At 44.4% G+C, this 20,552-nt stretch overlaps 1 protein-coding gene across 1 annotated transcript in view; it reads right to left on the bottom strand.

Annotated features, from left to right (window-relative positions):
* Nucleotides 1-997, bottom strand: part of LOC126355586 (cGMP-dependent protein kinase, isozyme 1) — a 1,149,467-nt gene extending 1,148,470 nt beyond the window's left edge. Inside the window, exon 1 of the mRNA XM_050005953.1 lies at nucleotides 915-997. The gene's annotated coding sequence lies outside the window, so the exon portion shown is untranslated. The remainder of the gene's footprint in view (nucleotides 1-914) is intronic.
* Between the last annotated feature and the right edge of the window lie 19,555 nt (nucleotides 998-20,552).

Genomic DNA, 20,552 nt, shown 5'->3' with positions numbered 1-20,552 from the left:
CTTCACATTATCTCAGTATTCTTGTCTGTCTGTTTCAACTTCAGAAACTTAAAGAAGTGTTTCGCGCTCAAAACATGTCAGCACAGGAAGGTTTAAAACAGGAGTCGTTTCCTTGTTTTATCTGCCGCCCAGTTTTGTGTGTCTGTTGGTAGTAAAATTTTCTAATCGTCCACCGGTTCCACAGCAACGGTGGTTCAGATCGCAGGGAAGTAACTTTATTCTGTAAAATCTATGGAGCTACAGCAACTTAAAGCATATAATAATTACTATTTACGAAATAATTTGTCAAAATTTTGTGAAAGCCTAATGGAACTCTTTTCAAAAGCCGTGACGCCTACCACCCACCACGAAAGCTAAAATTAGTGGGTGGTAGGCACCAGCTTGACTACCACTGGCTTAAAATATGAGAACAATATTGCTTTTCAAAGACGACTACCGTGGGTTACATTTCACATGATTGTCAGCAACATTAAATGTGATGTAGAGGGAAAAATTAGTAGTCTTGTGGATTTTACAAGTTTTTGTCCCACTATCCCGTCACAAATCCACAAAATAAAAAAATAAGTATCCCGTATTCATAAAGAAACAATACTTTTGCATTGATAGAATGAAGCGAGGTAAATATGATGTGACATTATAACTCCTGCGGTTCTTTTTTTTTATTATTTTCTTGTTTGATCACCACGTCGAGGAAAATGTCGGGGACATGAAGCCACCGGTATCCAGGACGCAGAATTGCCGGCATAGCCACGCCGCATTCGAATTAGGTGAAGAAGCGCACTTGCACAGAGACAAGGGCGGGGAAGAATAAGTGGCGAGCGCGGAGCAGACAGAGGCGGATGAAAACGGAGAACGTAAACTATAAAGCTAATGTTAGTGTGGGATGCGAGAAAAGAAACAGAACTGATACGTACAGCAGCGGGAGGCTGGTTGGGGCTCGCGCCGAGGCACCGGCAAAGCGACAAGTGGCGCTCTGCCGCCGCGCGCCGGGCGCCGCTCGCCACGAGTCACGCCCCCACCACGCCGACTCGCGCCTTCCACGCATGCGCGCTGGCGTTGCGGCCTGCCAGCGGCTACGCGAGGGTTGCACGCCGCGTGCGTTGAACGTTTCACGCGCGGTGTATTACGCTTCCGGTAGCCTCGACACATTGACTCAATCAGGGGCAGGTATATAGCCGTGCGGTCTGAGGCGCCTTGCCACGGTCCGCGCGGCTGTCCCTCCCCCCCTACCCCCGTCGGAGGTTCGAGTCTTCCCTCGGGCATGGGTGTCTGTGTCGTCCTTAGCGTGAGTTAGTTTAAATTATATTAAGTACTGGTAGAATTTTGCGCAGAGCATAACTTAATCACAGCTAACACTTGGTTCAAGAATCATGAAAGAAGGTTGTATACATGAAAGAACCCTGGAGATACTAAGAGGTTTCGGATGGATTATATAATGGTAAGACAGAGACTTAGGAACCAGGTTTTAAATTCTAAGACTTTTCCAGGGGCAGATGTGTATTCTGACCACAATCTATTGGTTATGGCCTGTAGATTAAAACTGAAGAAACTGCAAAAAGGTGGGAATTTAAGGAGATGGGACCTGGATAAACTGAAAGAACCAGAGGTTGTACAGAGTTTCGGGGAGAGTATAAGGGAACAATTGACAGGAATGGAGGAAAGAAATACAGTAGAACGAGAAGGGTAGCTTTGAGGGATGAAATAGTGAAGGCAGCAGAGGATCAAATAGGTAAAAAGACGAGAGCTAGTAGAAACCCTTGGGTAGCAGAAGAAACATTGAATTTAATTGATGAAAGGAGAAAATATAAAAATGCAGTAAATGAAGCAGACAAAAAGGAATCCAAACGTCTCAGAAATGATATCAACAGAAGTGCAAAATGGCTAAGCAGGGATAACTAGAGGACAAATGTAAGGATGTAGAGGCTTATCTCACTAGGAGTAAGGTAGATATTGCCTACAGGTAAATTAAAGAAACCTTTGGAGAAAGGAGAACCACTTGCATAAATATCAAGAGCTTTGATGGAAACCCAGTTCTAAGCAAAGAAGGGAAAGCAGAAAGGTGGAAGGAGTATATAAAGGGTCTATACAAGGGTGATGTACTTGAGGACAACATTATGGAAATGGAAGAGGATGTAGATGAAAACGAAAGGGGAGATATGATACTGCGTGAAGAGTTTGACAGAGTCGAAACAAGGCTCCGCGAGTACACAACATTCCATTAGAACTACTGACGGCCTTGGGAGAGGCAGTCCTGACAAAACTCTACCATCTGGTGAGTAAGATTTATGAGACAGGCGAAATTCCCTCAGACTTCAAGAAGAATATAATAATTCCAATCTCAAAGAAAGCAGGTGTTGACAGATGTGAAAATTACCGAACTATCAATTTAATAAGTCACAGCTGCAAAATACTAATGCGGATTCTTTACAGACGAATGGAAAAACTGGTAGAAGCCCACCTCGGGGAAGATCAGTTTGGATTCCGTAGAAATGTTGGAACACGTGAGGCAATACTGACCCTACGGCGTATCTTAGAAAATAGATTAAGGAAAGGCAAACCTACGTTTCTAGCATTTGTAGACTTGGAGAAAGCTTTTGACAATGTTGACTGGAATACTCTCTTTCAAATTCTGAAGGTGGCAGGGCTAAAATACAGGGAGCGAAGGGCTACTTACAATTTGTACAGAAACCAGATGGCAGTTGGAAGGTGGAAGGAGTATAAGAGTCGAGGGACATGAAAGGGAAGCACTGGTTGGGAAGGGAGTGAGACAGGGTTGTATCCACCCCCGATGTTATTCGATCTGTATATTGAGCCAGCAGTGAAGGAAACAAAAGAAAAATTCGGAGTAGGTATTAAAATCCATGGAGAAAAAATAAAAAATTTGAGGTTCGCCGATGACATTGTAATTCTGTCAGAGACAGCAAAGGACTTGGAAGAGCAGTTGAACGGAATGGACAGTGTCTTGAAAGGAGGATGTAAGATGAACATCAACAAAAGCAAAACAAGGATAGTGGAATGTAGTCGAATTAAGTTGGGTGATGCTGAGGGAATTAGATTAGGAAATGAGACACTTAAAGTAGTAAAGGAGTTTTGCTGTTTGGGGAGCAAAATAACTGATGATGGTCGAAGTAGAGAGGATATAAAATGTAGACTGGCAATGGCAAGGGAAGCGTTTCTGAAGAAGAGAAATTTGTTAACATCGAGTATAGATTTAAGTGTCAGGAAGTGATTTCTAAAAGTATTTGTATGGAGTGTAGCCCTGTATAGAAGTGAAACATGGACGATAAATAGTTTGGATAAGAAGAGAATAGAAGCTTTCGAAATGTGGTGCTACAAAAAATGCTGAAGATTAGATGTGTAGGTCACGTAACTAATGAGTAAGTATTGAATATGATTGGGGAGAAGAGAAGTTTGTGGCACAACTTGACCAGAAGAAGGGATCGGTTGGTAGGACATGTTCTGAGGCATCAAGGGATCACAAATTTAGCATTGGAGGATAAAAATCGTAAAGGGAGACCAAGAGATGAATACACTACACAGATTCAGAAGGATGTAGGTTGCAGTAGGTACTGGGAGATGAAGAAGCTTGCGCAGGATAGAGTAGCATGGACAGCTGCATCAAATCAGTCTCTGGAATGAGGACCACAACAACAACAACAACAACAACAAGTGATATAGCAATTATGGAGTATCGGAAGGTAGTGTATAAAGCAATAGTCTGGAGGATCGAAAAAAGGAAAATACTGAAATGTTGAACAACAGTAATTGTGAGATTTATACGAAGTTAATAAAAAGAATTATATCACAGCTGATTGACCTTTGCCTACATCTACGTTCATACTTTGCAAACAACTGCGAAGTGCACGGCGGAGAGTACATCCCACTGTGGCCGATAGTGGGCTGTTTCCTATTAAATTCTCGTACGGAGTGCGGGAAGAACTATGTCTTAAAAGGCGTAGTAATTAGTATAATCTTTTGTTCGCGATCTTTATGGGAGTGGTGCGTAGGGGACTGTAACATATTGCTAGATTCGTCACTTAAAGTTGGTTCTAGAAACTTTCATAGTAGATTTGGACAGGATAATTTACGTCTCTCTGCAAAAATGGTTCAAATGGCTCTGAGCACTGTGATACTTAACATCTGAGGTCATCAGTCCCCTAGAACTTAGAACTACTTAAACCTAACTAACCTAAGGACATCACACACACACCCATGCCCAAGGCAGGATTCGAACCTGCAACCGTAGCGGTTGAAGCGCCTACAACCGCTCGGTCACACAGGCCGGCGTCTGTCTGCAAGCATCTGTCAATTCAGTTATTTCGGCGTCTCTGTAACGCTCTCCCACTGGTCTAACAAACCGGTGACCATTCATGATGTCCTTCTTTCTATCCGTTCAGTATCCCCTATTAGTCCTAATTGGCACAGGTCCGACATATTTAATCAGTGTTCTAGGGGGATCGTACGAGTGATTTGTAAGTGATCTTCTTTCGTAGATCGATTGCATTTCCCTGGTATTGTACCAATGAACCGCAGTCTGCCATCTGCATTACATACGGTTGACATTACGTGGTCGTTCCATTTCGTCTCTCTATAAATTGTTACACCTAGGTATTTGTATGAGTTGACTGATTCCAAATGTGACTCACTGATATTATAGGATACTACACTATTTCGTTTTGCGAAATACACAATTTTACATTCCTGGACATCTAAAGCAATCTTTGTCAATATTAGCACCAGTTTCAAGTTTTAAGAGAATCTGACGAATATATGTGCAGCTTTTTCACACAATACTTCATTACAGACAACTGCACCATTTGCTATACGTCTCAAGTTATTATTCACATTGTCTGCCAGGTCATTAATATACATGAAGAACAAGGCTACTCACATACTTCTCTGGGGCCCACATCCTGTGAAAGCACAATGGTCACACTACCGACTGCTCGATTTTAGTGTTTCCGTCGCTAGTACCGGTGAGGCTTACAATTCACTGCAAGTACACTAAAGGTATCCTAGGTGTCTTTCAAGTCCTATATCTTTAGATGACATGGAGCACTGCGCGTTTTTAAAGTTGCAAATGGCGTGGTCAAAAGTCTACACGTAACTCTGACATGAAAAGCTGCTTACAAATTCGTCGCAGACTTCTTTACCCAAGAGCCCGTACCTACGAGAGCGAATGAAATGTATATTCCAGGTAATTTAGTTCAAGACGTGTCATTTTTTTGTATTAACCAACTAAGTAAGAACATCAGTTTTATAGTTTTAAGTCCAACCTCGCCTGTTAACCATCTTTTCCGTTACAATCTGGAACCTCCTTAGCGTCAAAAATGTTTCTGCTCTATCCGAAAGTAGCTGGAAACGTTTTGCGAATGCTCAGGTTTGTATTCAAGACTTCAATGAAAGTCTCACTAAGAAGTCCGAAAAAGTAATGACTTCATTACACCTTAACAATATACAATGAAGTGCCAAAGAAATTGGTATACGCATGGATATTCAAATACAAAGATATATATACACGGCGCTACGGTTGACAACGCTTGTAGTATAAGACAGCAAGTGTCTGGCGTAGTTGTTAGATCGGTTACTACTGCTACAATGGCAGGTTATCAAAATTTAAGTGAGTTTGAACGTCGTGTTATAGTCGGCGCACGAGCGATAGGACACAGTGTCTCCGACGTGGTGATGAAGTGGGCATTTTCCCCAGCGTACCGTGAATCTCATGAATACGGTAAAACATCAAATCTCGCACATCGCTGCGGCCGGAAAAATATCCTGCAAGAACGGGACCAAGAACTACTGAAAAGAATCCTTCAACGCGACAGAAGTGCAACCCTTCCGCAAATTGCTGCAGATTCCAACACTGAGCCATCAACAAGTGCCAGCGTGTGAACCATTCGACGACACATCATCGATATGGGCTTTCGGACCTGAAGGCATACTCGTGTACCCTTGATGACTACCCGACACAAAGCTTTACACCTCCCCTGAGTCCGTCGACACCGACATTGGACTGTTAATGATTGCAATCATTGTATTACTATTCCCTGTTATTATTATTATTATTATTAATTAACTAGTCATCTATCTTCTGACTATTTTCATGCGCCTCGACATGAATTCTTTTCCTGTGCCAGTAACCTACGTTCTCAATTAATTGCTGAATGTATTCCAATCTCTGTCTTCCTCTACAGTTTTTACTTTCTACAGATCTCTCCAGTACCATGAAAGTTATACTGAAGAGTCAAAGAAATTGGTACACCGGTCTAATATCGTGTAGGGTCCCCCGAGCCGCAAAGCGACGTGACATGCACTCGACTAATGTCTGAAGTAGTGCTGAAGGGAACTGACCCCATGAATCCTGCAGTGCTGTCCATAAATCCGTAAGAGTACGAGGGGGTGGAGATCTCTTCTGAATAGAACTTTGCAAGGAATTCCAGGGAGTTTGGTGGCCAGCGGAAGTGTTAAATTCAGAAGAGTGTCCTGGAGCCACTCCGTCGCAATTCTGGACGTGTAGGGCGTCGCATTGTCCTGCCAGAATTGCCCACGTCCGTCGGAATGTTCAATGGGCATGAATGGATGCAGGTCATGAGACAGGATGCTTCCGTACGTGTCACCTGCCAGAGTCGTCCCTAAATGCATCAGAAGTCCCATGTCACTCGAACTGCACACGCCCCATACCGTTACAGAGCCACCCCCGGCTTAAACAGTCCCCTGCTGACACTCAGGGTGCACAGACTCATGAGGCCGTCTCCGTACCCGTACACGTCCATCCGCTCGATACAATTTGAAGCGAGACTCGTCCGATCAAGCAACATGTTTCCAGTCATCAACAGTCCAAGGTCGGTGCTGACGGGCGCAGGCGAGGCATAAGACTTTGTGTCGTGCAGTCACCAAGTGTACACGAGTGGGCCTTCGGCTCCGAAAGTCCATATCGATGATGTTTCGTTGAATGGTTCACACGCTCATACTTTTTGACGGCCCTGCATTGAAATCTGCTGCAATTTGCGGACGAGCTGCACTTCTGTCCCGCTGAACGATTCTCAGTCGTCGTTGGTACCGTTCTTGCGGGATCTTTTTCTGGCCACACCGATATCGGAGATCTGATGTTTTACCGGATTTCTGTTATTCACGGTACACTCGTGAAATGGTCGTACGGGAAAATCTCCACTTCATCGCTAACTGGGAAATGCTGTATCCCATCGCGCGTGTGTCAACTACAATACCACGTTCAGACTCACTTAAATCTTGATAACCTGCCATTGTATTAGCAGTAACCGATCTAACAACTGCGCCAGACTCCTGTTGTCTTATATAGACGTTGCCTACCGCAGCGCAGTATTCTACCTGTTTACATATCTCTGTACCAGTTTCTTTGGCGCTTCAGTATATATAAAGAAGAGTGTTTCTGAGCTCACAGCCTCCTATGAAACCAGGGAGGACAGCGAGGACGCTTCCGCATGGCCCAACCTGCGCTCTTCCTCACACCACATCATCGACGGAAGAGAACAAGAAGGCGGAGCGTGCCTGAAGGCAGCGACCCCTGCTGGCTGCAGTGAACTCATAGGCGGTGCAACGTTTCTTCTCTGTCCATTTGTACCGTGCATTTCATTTGTTAAACTACTTCGTAATTTATTGCCGAGCAAGTATCTATTATCAAATGGCAGCCTGCTCATTTAGAATATGTGTTAGATCTTTCCATCGTCACATTTTTTGATTATCAATTGTGGAATACTTTTACTAAGGTCCGTATTTGGACTTGCACTCTATGAAAATTACGTTTCGGTAGTTTTGGTACACTACATCAACCACTAAGTAAACAGTGGGATTATCGGTAGTATTAACAGCAAGGGTAGAAAAAGAGACATAAATGAATGTGTAAGAGAGGACTGGGAACCGACGAACCGACGAATTCTCTTTCTTTTTTTTTCCTTTCTTTTCTTTTTTTATATCCTTGCAGAACATAAATTGCATTTCATAACTAATAACTCACACTAACTAATAACTTAATCGCTACCGTGCTGTTATGTCCAAAGCAATTACCTTTGATGCAAGTACAGTTTACATGCCCACTCGTAAAAGACCTATGTAAGTATTGTTGTTATTTAGTACTGAATAGAAATTTCTACATAATAATCCAAGGCAAGAATTTTCTGTTATTACTGATAAATGCGAAAGTTGTTTATGTATACCAAAAACACTGAAGCATTGAGACGATGTTTGACAAGTGACGAAGTAATGAAGCGACTTTTGGTATATTTTCACTTTGTCTTTTTTTTTAATTTTATCTTTCTTTCTAGGAAATTCCGTTTTCTAGCTTTATATGATAAATATATTCTTTTTTATTTTTACTACAATATCACTCTGTTTCGCATTACAAAACAATAATTCTCGAATAAAACCTGAATTGACAGTTCAATTTGGCTATAAATACTGTTTTATTTTAAATAAAAGACAGGAGGATAACTATGTAGAAGAAAAATATTCCGTTGGCACATGGCCCTTTGTATATTATCACACAGTTTCTACACGGTTCACCGGTTCCGACTTTTAGGTGAATCTACTAAGACACTGATCGCATATATAAACAAAGCGATCGATGTCAGGTAAAGGCCGCATGGTGTGCAACACACATAAAGCACAGTTAACGAAAGTACGATCGAAACTGACCAAGGCTCCTAGGGAAACTACTCTAGCCTCTGCTTCCGTATGGTAGTCTACTGTAGGCTACGGTAGTTTTACAACTCTGCCCGTCTTACACTGTAGATCTTTGTCAAGTATGTTTTGTAAAAGACGTTCTCTAAAATCTTTGATTGTGTACTGGTGATCTTTTATTGTATCTTTTACAATAGTTAGTGCATAATTAAAAGAAGGCTGTATACATGGAAGACGACTGGAGATATTGACAGGTTTCAGATAGATTATATAATGGTAAGACAGAGATTTAGGAACCAGGTTTTAAATTCTAAGACTTTTCCAGGGGCAGATGTGGACTCTGACCACAATCTATTAGTTATGGCCTGTAGATTAAAACTGAAGAAACTGCAAAAAGGTGGGTATTTAAGGAGATAGAACCTGGACGAACTAAAACAACCAGAGGTTGTACAGAGGTTCAGGGAGAGCATAAGGCAGCAATTGACAGGAATGGGGGAAAGAAATACAGTAGAAGAAGAATGGGTAGCTCTGAGGGATGAAGTAGTGAAGGCAGCAGAGGATAAAGTAGGTAAAAAGACGAGGACTAGCAGAAATGCTTGGGTAACACAAGAAATATTGAAATTAATTGATGAAAGAAGAAAATATAAAAATGCAGTAAATGAAGCAGGCAAAAAGGAATACAGACGTCTCAAAAATGAGATCGACAGGAAGTGCAAAATGGCTAAGCAGGGATGGCTAGAGGACAAATATAAGGATGTAGAGGCTTATCTCACTAGGGGTAAGGTAGATACTGCCTACAGGAAAATTAAAGAGACCTTTGGAGATAAGAGAACCACTTGTATCAATATCAAGAGCGCAGATGGAAACCCAGTTCTAAGCAAAGAAGGGAAAGCAGAAAGGTGGAAAGAGTATATAGAGGGTCTATACAAGGGTGATGTACTTCAGGACAATATTATGGAAATGGAAAGGGATGTAGATGAAGATGAAATGGGAGATACGATACTGCGTGAAGTGTTTGACAGAGCACTGAAAGATCTGATTCGAAACAAGGCCCCCGGAGTAGACAACATTCCATTAGAACTACTGACGGCCTTGGGAGAGCCAGTCATGACAAAACTCTACCAGCTGGTGAGCAAGATGTATGAGACAGGTGAAATACCCTCAGTCTTCAAGAAGAATATAATAATTCCAATCCCAAAGAAAGCAGGTGTTGACAGATGTGAAAATTATCGAACTATCAGTTTAATAAGTCACAGCTGCAAAATACTAACGCGAATCATTTACAGACGAATGGAAAAACTAGTAGAAGCCGACCTCGGGGAAGATCAGTTTGGATTCCGTAGAAATGTTGGAACACATGAGGCAATAATGACCCTACGACGTATCTTAGAAAATAGATTAAGGAAAGGCAAACCAACGTTTCTAGCATTTGTAGACGTAGAGAAAGCTTTTGAGAATGTTGACTGGAATACTCTCTTTCAAATTCTGAAGGTGGCAGGGGTAAAATACAGGGAGCGAAGGGCTACTTACAATTTGTACAGAAACCAGATGGCAGTTATAAGAGTCGAGAGACATGAAAGGGAAGCAGTAGTTGGGAAGGGAGTGAGCCAGGGTTGTATCCTCTCCTCGATGTTATTCAATCTGTATATTGAGCAAGCAGTGAAGGAAACAAAAGAAAAATTCGGAGTAGGTATTAAAATCCATGGAGAAAAAATAAAAAATTTGAGGTTCGCCGATGACATTGTAATTCTGTCAGAGACGGCAAAGGACATGGAAGAGCAGTTGAACGGAATGGACAGTGTCTTGAAAGAAGGATATAAGATGAACATCAACAAAAGCAAAACAAGGATAGTGAAATATAGTCGAATTAAGTTGGGTGATGCTGAGGGAGATGGATTAGGAAATGAGACACTTAAAGTACTAAAGGAGTTTTGCTATTTGGGGAGCAAAATAACTGATGATGGTCGAAGTAGAGAAGATATAAAATGTAGACTGGCAATGGCAAGGAAAGCGTTTCTGAAGAAGAGAAATTTGTTAACATCGAGTATAGATTTAAGTGTGAGGAAGTGATTTCTAAAAGTATTTGTATGGAGTGTAGCCATGTATGGAAGTGAAACATGGACGATAAATAGTTTAGACACGAAGAGAATAGAAGCTTTCGAAATGTGGTGCTACAGAAAATGCTGAAGATTAGATGTGTAGATCACGTAACTAATGAGGAAGTATTGAATATGATTGGGGAGAAGAGAAGTTTGTGGCACAACTTGACCAGAAGAAGGGATCGGTTGGTAGGACATGTTCTGAGGCATCAAGGGATCACCAATTTAGTATTCGAGGGCAGCGTGGAGGGTAAAAATCGTAGATGGAGACCAAGAGATGACTACTCTAAGCAGATTCAGAAGGATGTAGGTTGCAGTAGGTACCGGGAGATGAAGAAGCTTGCACAGGATAGAGTAGCATGGAGAGCTGCATCAAACCAGTCTCAGGAATGAAGACCACAACAACAACAGTGCATGATTCTAGCTTTTATAACAGTTTTGTCACAGGACTTTGACAATGCAATATAGGCCTGCCCTCAGTTAAACTCCCACAACTTTTCTGTATACTTTGTTTAATTTTGTTTTTGTACTATAAATTTAATCATATAACTGTGCACTTCATGCGCCCTCTGGCAGATATGAGTTTGCCTCTGTCTTAAGAAGTAGCTCTTCAGATAACACGCAGTGTTCTTAATGATGTGGTAAGTTCTTCACGGTTCAGCCATGTTTAAAATCTTGAAAAGATATAGTAAGTGCTTATACTACACGTGGAGAGCTGCTCATTGTAACCTAATTTTAATGCTATTCTCCCTGTCACTTTCATTCTCCAACACAGCACCTTTTTACGAATAGTTTTCCTCTGTCTACTTTATATTTGGAAACGATTGCTTGAGCAATCGAAATCGCTTGTCGTTTCATAAATGCGTGATGAAGACAAATTTTGTGTCGCGCGGGGTAGCCGTGCGTCTCAGGCGCCTTGTCACGGTCCGTGAGGCTACCCCGTCGGAGGTTCGTGTCCTCTCTCGGGCATGGGTGTGTGTGTTGGCCTTAGCCTAAGTTAGTTTATAGTTAGATTACGTTGTGTGTAATCCTAGGGGCCGATGACCTCAGCAGTTTGGTCCCATAGAACCATACCACAAATTTCCAAATTTCATATTTTTTGTCCTGTTGCAGGAAACTGATGCGTTCACACATGTGAAATACTATTGATGATTATATCTAATCAGCTGCTATTATGAGCCCTCCGTGCATATAATGGGAGTTATCTCTCTCCAAAGGCTACCCTTGCTGTCCGTATACACGCACTACGGCAGCAAATACAGATGACCAGGAACAACCCTTCTCCGTAACTGTCTTTCCGAGCAGCCTGTTCCGTACCAGTGAGATATCCGTACGTAATTTGCTGGAGGCGCCAACATACCAGAGGAGCCGCGATTCGTGGGCGGCCGCCGACAAAGAGCCTCTAGCCCAGTCCGGCGGCGAGTGAGTAACGCTGGTCGGGGGTAAAGATAGCGCCGGTTCGGCCCGCGTCCCCCGCAGGGCTTCCTAATGCCGTTGCGCAAGGAGCCGCCACCGACACCGACACCGACACACAACGCACAGGCCGCTCAGGGGCTGAGCCGAGGAGCGAATGCAGGCCCCAGCTGCTGGCCACGTGCTACTGACAACCTCCGCCCGGTTCCCGCCCCCTACACCCTCAGCCGACCTACACCTCACATTAATTAACAGCCCACGGCTCAACCATTCCTTCCACCGGCTGAGCGTGTATGACTGGATGAAATAAATGAATAAAGTACGGTCGTCAGATTAACATTACTTAACGGTTCCTCCGAAAGACCAGCCGCTGACATTAATCGAAATAGTACTCAGAAAAAAGTAAAGCTTGAGTCAAAGAACATCATTTCCATACTGCTTGCAGGGCAGGACAGCAATATTTTGACTGTAGTCCTACCACAGAGCTGTATGATCGATGGGAATAGCAGGCTGGTGATGTTAAAGAATTTATAAACACAGCGATTCTGCTAACGCGTGCGTATTTCCTTAAATGCGTTCCAGCGCACAACCAGTGATGACAGAATCGTACAAAATTCCGTTGAGCGTATAAGATATCAGAGGGACAATTGTGCCATGGTTCTTCTGGATACAGAGACTCTACCTTCTGAGCTCGCTTCCCTTTACTCACTTCGCTGATAGGTCACTCCTCCCTCTAGATGACGGATTGTTTCAGTCTTTGTACACTACTGGCCATTCAAATTGCTACACCACGAAGATGACGTGCTACAGACGCGAAATTTAACCGACAGGAAGAAGATGCTGTGATATGCAAATGATTAGCTTTTCAAAGCATTCACACAAGTGTGGCACCGGTGGCGACACCTACAACGTGCTGACATGAGGAAAGTTTCCAAACGATTTCTCATACACAAACAGCAGTTGACCGGCGCTGCCTGGTGAAACGTTGTTGTGATGCCTCGCGTAAGGAGGAGAAATGCGCACTATCACGTTTCCGACTTTGATAAAGGTCGTATTGTAGCCTATCGCGATTGCGGTTTATCGTATCGCGACATTGCTGCTCGCGTTGGTCGAGATCTAATGACTGTCAGCAGAATATGGAATCGGTGGGTTCAGGAGAGTAATACGGAACTCCGTGCTGGATCCCAAAGGCCTCGTTTCACTATGAGTCGAGATGACAGGCATCTTTTCCGCATGGCTGAGTCAACAGATGGGGACGTTTGCAAGACAATAACCACCTGCACGAACAGTTCGACGACGTTTGCAGCAGCATGCACTATCAGCTCGGAGACCATGGCTGCGATGGTGAACTCAACGACGAACCTGGGTGCACGAATGGCAAAACGTCATTATTGCGCATGAATCCAGGTTCTGTTTACAGCATTATGATGGTCGCATCCGTGTTTGGCGACATCGCGGTGAACGCACATTGGAAGCATGTATTCGTCATCGCCATACTGGCGTATCACCCGGCGTGATGGTATGGAAAGGCATTGGTTACACGTCTCGGTCGCCTATTGTACGCATTGACGGCACTTTGAACAGTGGACGTTACATTTCAGATGTGTTACGACCCGCGGCTCTACCCTTCATTCGATCCCTGCAACACCGGTTCTAGGCGCGCAGTCCGGAACCGTGCGACTGCTACGGTCGCAGGTTCGAATCCTGCCTCGGGCATGGATGTGTGTGATGTCCTTAGGTTAGTTAGGTTTAAGTAGTTCTAAGTTCTAGGGGACTAATGACCACAGCAGTTGAGTCCCATAGTGCTCAGAGCCATTTGAACCTGCAACACCCTACATTTCGGCAGGATAATGCACGACCTCATGTTGCAGCTCCTGTACGGCCCTTTGTGGATACAGAAAATGTTCGACTGCTGCCCTGGACAGCACATTCTCCAGATCTCTCACCAGTTGAAAACGTCTGGTCAATGGTGGCCGAGCAACTGGCCCGTCATAATACGCCAATCACAACTCTTGATGAACTGTGGAATCGTGTGGAAGCTGCATGAGCAGCTGTACCTGTACACGCCATCCAAGCTCTGTTTGACTCAATGCCCAGGCGTATCAAGGCCGTAATTACGGCCACAGGTGGTTGTTCTGGGTACTTATTTCTCAGGATCTATGCACCCAAATTGCGTGACAATGTAATCACATGTTAGTTCTAGTATAATATATTTGTTCTATGAATACTCGTTTATCATCTGCATTTCTTCTTGGTGTGGCAATTTTAATGGCCAGTAGTGAATTATTTGACAATCGGCTGGGTGTAGTTCATTTAGCAGAACGACTTAGATGTCACTAGTTCTTTAATACTTCCTTTGTCGAAAGCTATCATTGAATTATAATAATAAAATCATGCCACGAGATTCGAAAAACACTTGAACTATCATGAACACTTCAGCCTTGGCCGACAATCCCTGCTTCCGACTTACTGTTCAATATTGTTACTACAAGTGACCGTAAAATTCAGTACAATATTTGGCTACAGACCGAGTGTTTACTCACCGCCGACCACATCTCTAGACTTCCCTTTAGTCCAAAATCAACCAACCGAAAAAACACACTGATGCGTCTAGAGATACCTAACCGCGCGTTGTCCTACCTCTCAGGGGTTGTGGTTGTTCTCGAAGGTACGGCACTGCTGACCTCGGAACTTGCGTATCGCAACGTAGGTTGCTGAGGCAACAGCGACCTGATTGGTGCGTGGGCCGGCCGTGAAAAGCAGAGGCTCATCTTTTTCGAATATGATCGTACGACACTTCTTATCCTTAACGCCGTCTGGAAGTAACTTAACCACTGACTATGGCAGGCGTGCCCAATCTTTTATCTCACCTGCGCCACCCTGGACCACATTGGAAGATGAGTATTTATTGGGCCGCACGTATTACTTGACGCTATTGGCATAATCAACGAAGAAAAAAAGAAATAAAAAAAGAAAAAAAACATGCTAGACCAATGAGAGAATTGTATTGCTTGGTGTAAGTGTACATAAACGCAATGTAATGGATTTTTTTTAACGGTCGTGTGGTAGACGCACACTTCTTCACATCACCGGCCGCTGTGGCCGAGCGGTTCTAGGCGCTTCAGTCTGGAAACGCGCGACCGCTACGATCGCAGGTTCGAATCCTGCCTCGGGCCTGGATGTGTGCGATGTCCTTACGTTAGTTAGGTTTAAATAGTTGTAAGTTCTAGGGGACTGATGACCTCAGATGTTAAGTCCCATAGTGCTCAGAGTCATTTGAACTATTTTTTTTCTTGGCGGCATGTGGCTCGCTGGCCGCAGGTTGGACACCTCTGAGGACTATGGGTTTCTTTCAGCTGTCGGTTTCAGAGAATCTCTTGCATTGACTCCTCTTGTGTTCATAACCCAATTTGTCTGGTAAGCAAATTCCTCAGTCTGGAACGACACAAGCATTTGTCTCTGTTCAGTTACCTAGTAAAATCTATTTAACATGAGGCCTGTGACTTACAAAGCCACATATCGCAGCTCAGTAGACTTCCTGTTGTAGTACTGGTGCGCAAATTCCAGCTTTCTTTACTGGTGAGCAGCAATAACATAGAGGCAAGAATTAGGCACTTGCTGCGGAGGACGATGAACAGTCATTGAGGAGACACTGTTGGTAGCCTCTTGGTTCATCTGTCCGGTCAGTTGCTCAGCAGTCGCGCGTCTATTCGCCCACACACCTCTCCGCGGCAGTCATACACCCATGTCACCTACGGCCCGTGGTGAACCACAGTTGCCTCCGCGCCGGTTTGCAATGGCCATTTGGCCATGCACGATATACTTTAACCACGGCGGCACGCGGACAGCTTGCAAACCTAGCCGTTTCGGAAATTCTCCCCCCTTGGTCCGAAAACGAATGATCATGCACTTTTGGACATCAGATTACGTGCGCGCGGGGGGGGGGGGGGGGGGGTCTTCCTCCCGTGGTGGTGGCACTGTTGTGTTGGCAGAAGACGTGATACTAGTGGGGGCCGAAATGCACGCGTTTTAGCTCACGCAGGCTGGCGTGAGGAGGGAATAATTATACTGACGTGAGGTCTGGAACATGACAAGGAATTAGAATTCAGAAAGCGGACGTAATTAGTTTGATACTTAACTTATATCCATTAATGATGAACGTCGCTCTTGACGGTACATGATTCACAATATTTTCTGTTCAGAATAGTAACTGAATATGGCGCCTTGCTAGGTTGTAGCAAGTGACGGAGCTGAAGGCTATGCTAAACTATCGTGTCGACAAATGAGAGCGTAAGTAGACAGTGAACCATCGCTAGCAAAGTCGGCTGTATAACAGGGGCGAGTGCTAGGGAGTCTCTCTAGACCTGCCGTGTGGCGGCGCTCGTTTGCAGTCATTGATAGTGGCGACAAGCGGGTCCGACGTATACCAACGGACCTCGGCCGATTTAAAGGCTACCACCTAGCAAGTGTGGTGTCTGGCGGTGACACGACAGGCACAGTGGAGTGTGAGCGTATAGTGCAAGAGTACTCACTGTCCTCCCCTTGTTTCCACTTACAATAACTGGACGGAACAAGTTGTCTCGTATAAGTGTTTATTACATTAAACTTTACAACTTGCCCAGGCAGCCCGCCAACTGCGGTTCCTGGCTTAGCTGGAATAAATACACGCCCATCCGCTATGGGGTCTCGCAGGTACCTGCTCGGCCTCTACAACGGCTAATCCTACCTGCGCGCACGAAGGACCTGGGAGATCCACTTCTGCACGTAGGTTGCGAATTCTTCCGACAGGGAGCAGACTATACTGGACAGTCTGACCTGCCAAGTTTGAAGCCGCCACTAGATGGCAGTTGGGAGTGAGTAGCATAGTCCAAACAGATTACTCGTTCCGTTTCCGCATTATGACAACGACTGCACTGTTTTCCGCTTTCCCCAAACACTCTTTATATACCCTCCACTGCTAATGCTGCCACCTTCTGTCTGTGAGTTGTTATTGTACCTGGATGTCGAACATAGGTGGTGGTCATATTAATGTGAGTGGACAGTGTGCCATATTGCCTCATTAGCAGACGTCCAGATGTGTAGTTACGAAACAAAATATTTGTATCACTACAGCGGTAGCGATAACCAGAATTGAGGCCAATACAGAATACCGCACTGGTGTCATGAACGAAGTGTTGGTACAGGTGCTGATATATGTCAAATGTGTACCTGAAACGCCGTGACTTTGATGAGTATTTGTACGGTAACGTACCGACAGGCAGGGATGCGATTCCTGTGTTCTGACAGCGTGAACCAAAAAGCAATCGAATACCCACCCTGTTTACATGGGGCTCCCAAAACCGAATTTGGTAGACCGATTTCGGTTACGTAAACACTTCAAAATCAGTTCTCGAAATCCTCTTCCAGTTCCGCAATCGATTTTCACTGCCATGTAAACGTAGCCGGTTTTGAGTCGTGCTTGGGCTCTCAGGATTCTTCTTATTTTTAAAAAATTTCAGTTAATATGGACGGAATGGCTTTTGTGCAGTGAAGTATAAGTAGAAATATTAGATTGAAGATATTTACACTTCGCCTAAGTGAACAGAATAGCGATTGTGCTGACTAAATCAAAAACTGTAACAGCTGTTTTCCTGGCGCCATATTTAACTTGAGCAAACCCGCTTCACGCCTCAACCCGTAAACAAGACAGTTTTCGTGTTTCGGAAGATGTGCCGCATGTAAACTTAGTGGCACACTCGTCACACGAAAACTGTTACGAGTACAGCCTAGCTGCAAGGGGCAGCAGACATTGAAGCTACGCAGCCGGCTGCACTCGCAAAGTTCCCGGTTCTCGGCCGTGCATCTAGCGTGACTGCGTCCATAATGTGCAACTTCATGCCGTTTGCGGCACTTCTAAAGGAAATAGTTTTCTGTAAATGAAACGAACCTACTTTCATCACAAAACTTAGCTGTTCAATTAAGACTTTACTTTCAGCGTAAAAAATGAAAAAAACTGGTTTTGGACAAGGCTGTTTCGTTTGTGAAGTAGACTTTCGGGTGCTATTTTGAAGTAATTTCCATAAAAACTATTATTTCTTTTATTATGCCCTCTTTTATAAACTGAAATCTTTTCCAAATTTACAGTTGGACCCACATTTACTTTCAGGGGTTTACCATGGTAATAAATGTGGATAAAATCGTTAGATATTTTTTGAGAACTTAACGCTAGAATTAACATGAAAACTAAACGCCTTCAGTACATTATCTGATCAAAAGTATCCGGACGCCTATTAGTGAACATACTCCTCATCTACTTCTATACTAGCGGGTCCAGCTTTGCTAACAACTAGCGGTCAATTGCGCATTACACAAAGGCGTCCGAGTACTTTATTGATACTTTTGATCAGACAGTGTATCTGCGTGTTCGGGAGGGGAAAGGGGTGACGGGGGGGGGGGGGGCGGAGGGGAGGAGAGGAATTGCTGGATGGGAGAGTGGGCGGTAAGGTAATATGGGGAATATGGGGAGGCTGAGGTACCGCATTTATGCATGCTTGAACTCTGCTGGGAACAGTTTCATTGTCTGAATTTCTGTGGAGAAATGGTAGGACGCTCTTCCTCAAGAGCAGAAATCAGAAAAGACAGTGATGTTGGACGCTGGAGGGAAGCCGACATTCTAACTCATCCCGAAGGTGAGTTTAGGTTGCGGCTCTGGGCAGGCCAGTCCGTTTCAGGAATGCCGTTGCACACAAACCATTGCCTCACAGATGCTGCGTTATGACAGTGTGCAGTGTCACGCAAATACAGTTATCGTCTCCAACGCGTACCTATATTGTACGCAGTACACAACAATGTAAAATTTGTTCATATCTTTCAGCGTTTTCTTGAGCACAATAACAAAATGGTTCAAAATGGCTCTGAGCACTAAGGGACTTAACTTCTGAGGTCATCAGTCCCCTAAACCTTAGAACTACGTAAACCTAAATAACCTAAGAACATCACACATATCTATGCCCGAGTCAGGATTCGAACCTGCGACCGTAGGGGACGCGCGGTTCCAGACTGTAGGGTCTAGAGCCGCTCGGCCACCACGGCCGGCAGTACAATAACAGAACCACACCATAACCACGAGAAACACCCTCATATCGTAATATCACCTCCTCTGTTCCTCACTGTCCGCATGTGACGCTAGACAACGTTTTCCAACCATTTGCCAAACGCATACTCTTTCATCGGATTCCGACATGGTAGAGCGTGATTCACCACTCAAAATCACTAGTCTCCAGTTATCCTCTGTCCAATGGCCTCGCTCATTACACTTCCTAAACGTCGCTTTGCATTGACTACAGAATTGAAGAAGACAAGAGTTTAACGTATCGTCGACAAAGAGATCTTTAGAAGCGGAGCGAAAGTCTGATTACGAAAGGATGGTGAAGGAAATCGGCCGTGCCTTTACTAAGGAACTATTGCGACATTTGCCGGAAGCGATTTAAGGAACTCAAGGAGAACATAAATCTTCATTGTTGGACGCTCATTTGCCGTCGTTCTTACAAATGCGAGTGCGCAATGCTGACCACTGCACCACTTCGTTCAGTGACTACAAAAATGTGTGACTTTCAAGGAGCTACTCCACCATTGTACTCTACACTTTTTGAAACTTCCTGGCAGATTAAAACTGTGTGCCGGACCGAGACTCGGACTCGGGACCTTTCGCGGGCAAGTGCTCTATCAACGGAGGTACCCAAGCGTGCTTGGATAGTTCAGTTGGTCGCCGGCACGGTAGCTCAGCGTGTTCGATCAGAGGGCTGCTCGTCCTCTCTGATAAAAAAAAAACTGAGTAAAGAAATCAACGATCAACTTGAAGTTGGCGGAGCATTTGCCTGCGAAACGCATAGGTCCCGAGTTCGAGTTTCGGTCCGGCACACAGTTTTAATCTGCCAGGAAGTTTCATATCAGCGCACACTCCGCTGCAGAGTGAAAAATCTCGTTCTCCACTCCCCTTAGCTACCTCTGCTCAGTCACTGTTCCAGCTGAACAGCTCGTGGCACTTTAGAACGCACTGGTGGTTCCTATAGCTGATTTCACCAGATTATCTACAACGACTGACCAGAGCATGAGGTCTTCCTGGTCTTGGTTTACCTGTGTCCAGTCCTTTCGCGCTTTCACTACACAGTCACCTCAGCAACAGTCGACTTAGGCAGCTGTAGAAGGTTTGAGAAGTCCCTGACGGATTTGTTATTCAGATGACATGCGACGATTAGCCCACGTTCGAAGGCACTGATCCTTCCTCAATGACGCATTTTGCTGTTGCTGCTTCTCTACTGACAACACAATACTCCCCGTCTCCTTCTATACTGGCGCCTCGTCCTTTGCTAACAGCTAGTGGTCAACAGCGCATTACACAAAGGC

This window comes from Schistocerca gregaria, chromosome 1, assembly GCF_023897955.1.
Source record: "Schistocerca gregaria isolate iqSchGreg1 chromosome 1, iqSchGreg1.2, whole genome shotgun sequence".
Classification (NCBI taxonomy): Eukaryota; Metazoa; Arthropoda; class Insecta; order Orthoptera; family Acrididae; genus Schistocerca; species Schistocerca gregaria.
The sequence above is the reverse complement of the archived record's forward strand: the minus strand, read 5'-3'. Positions and strand labels throughout refer to the sequence as shown.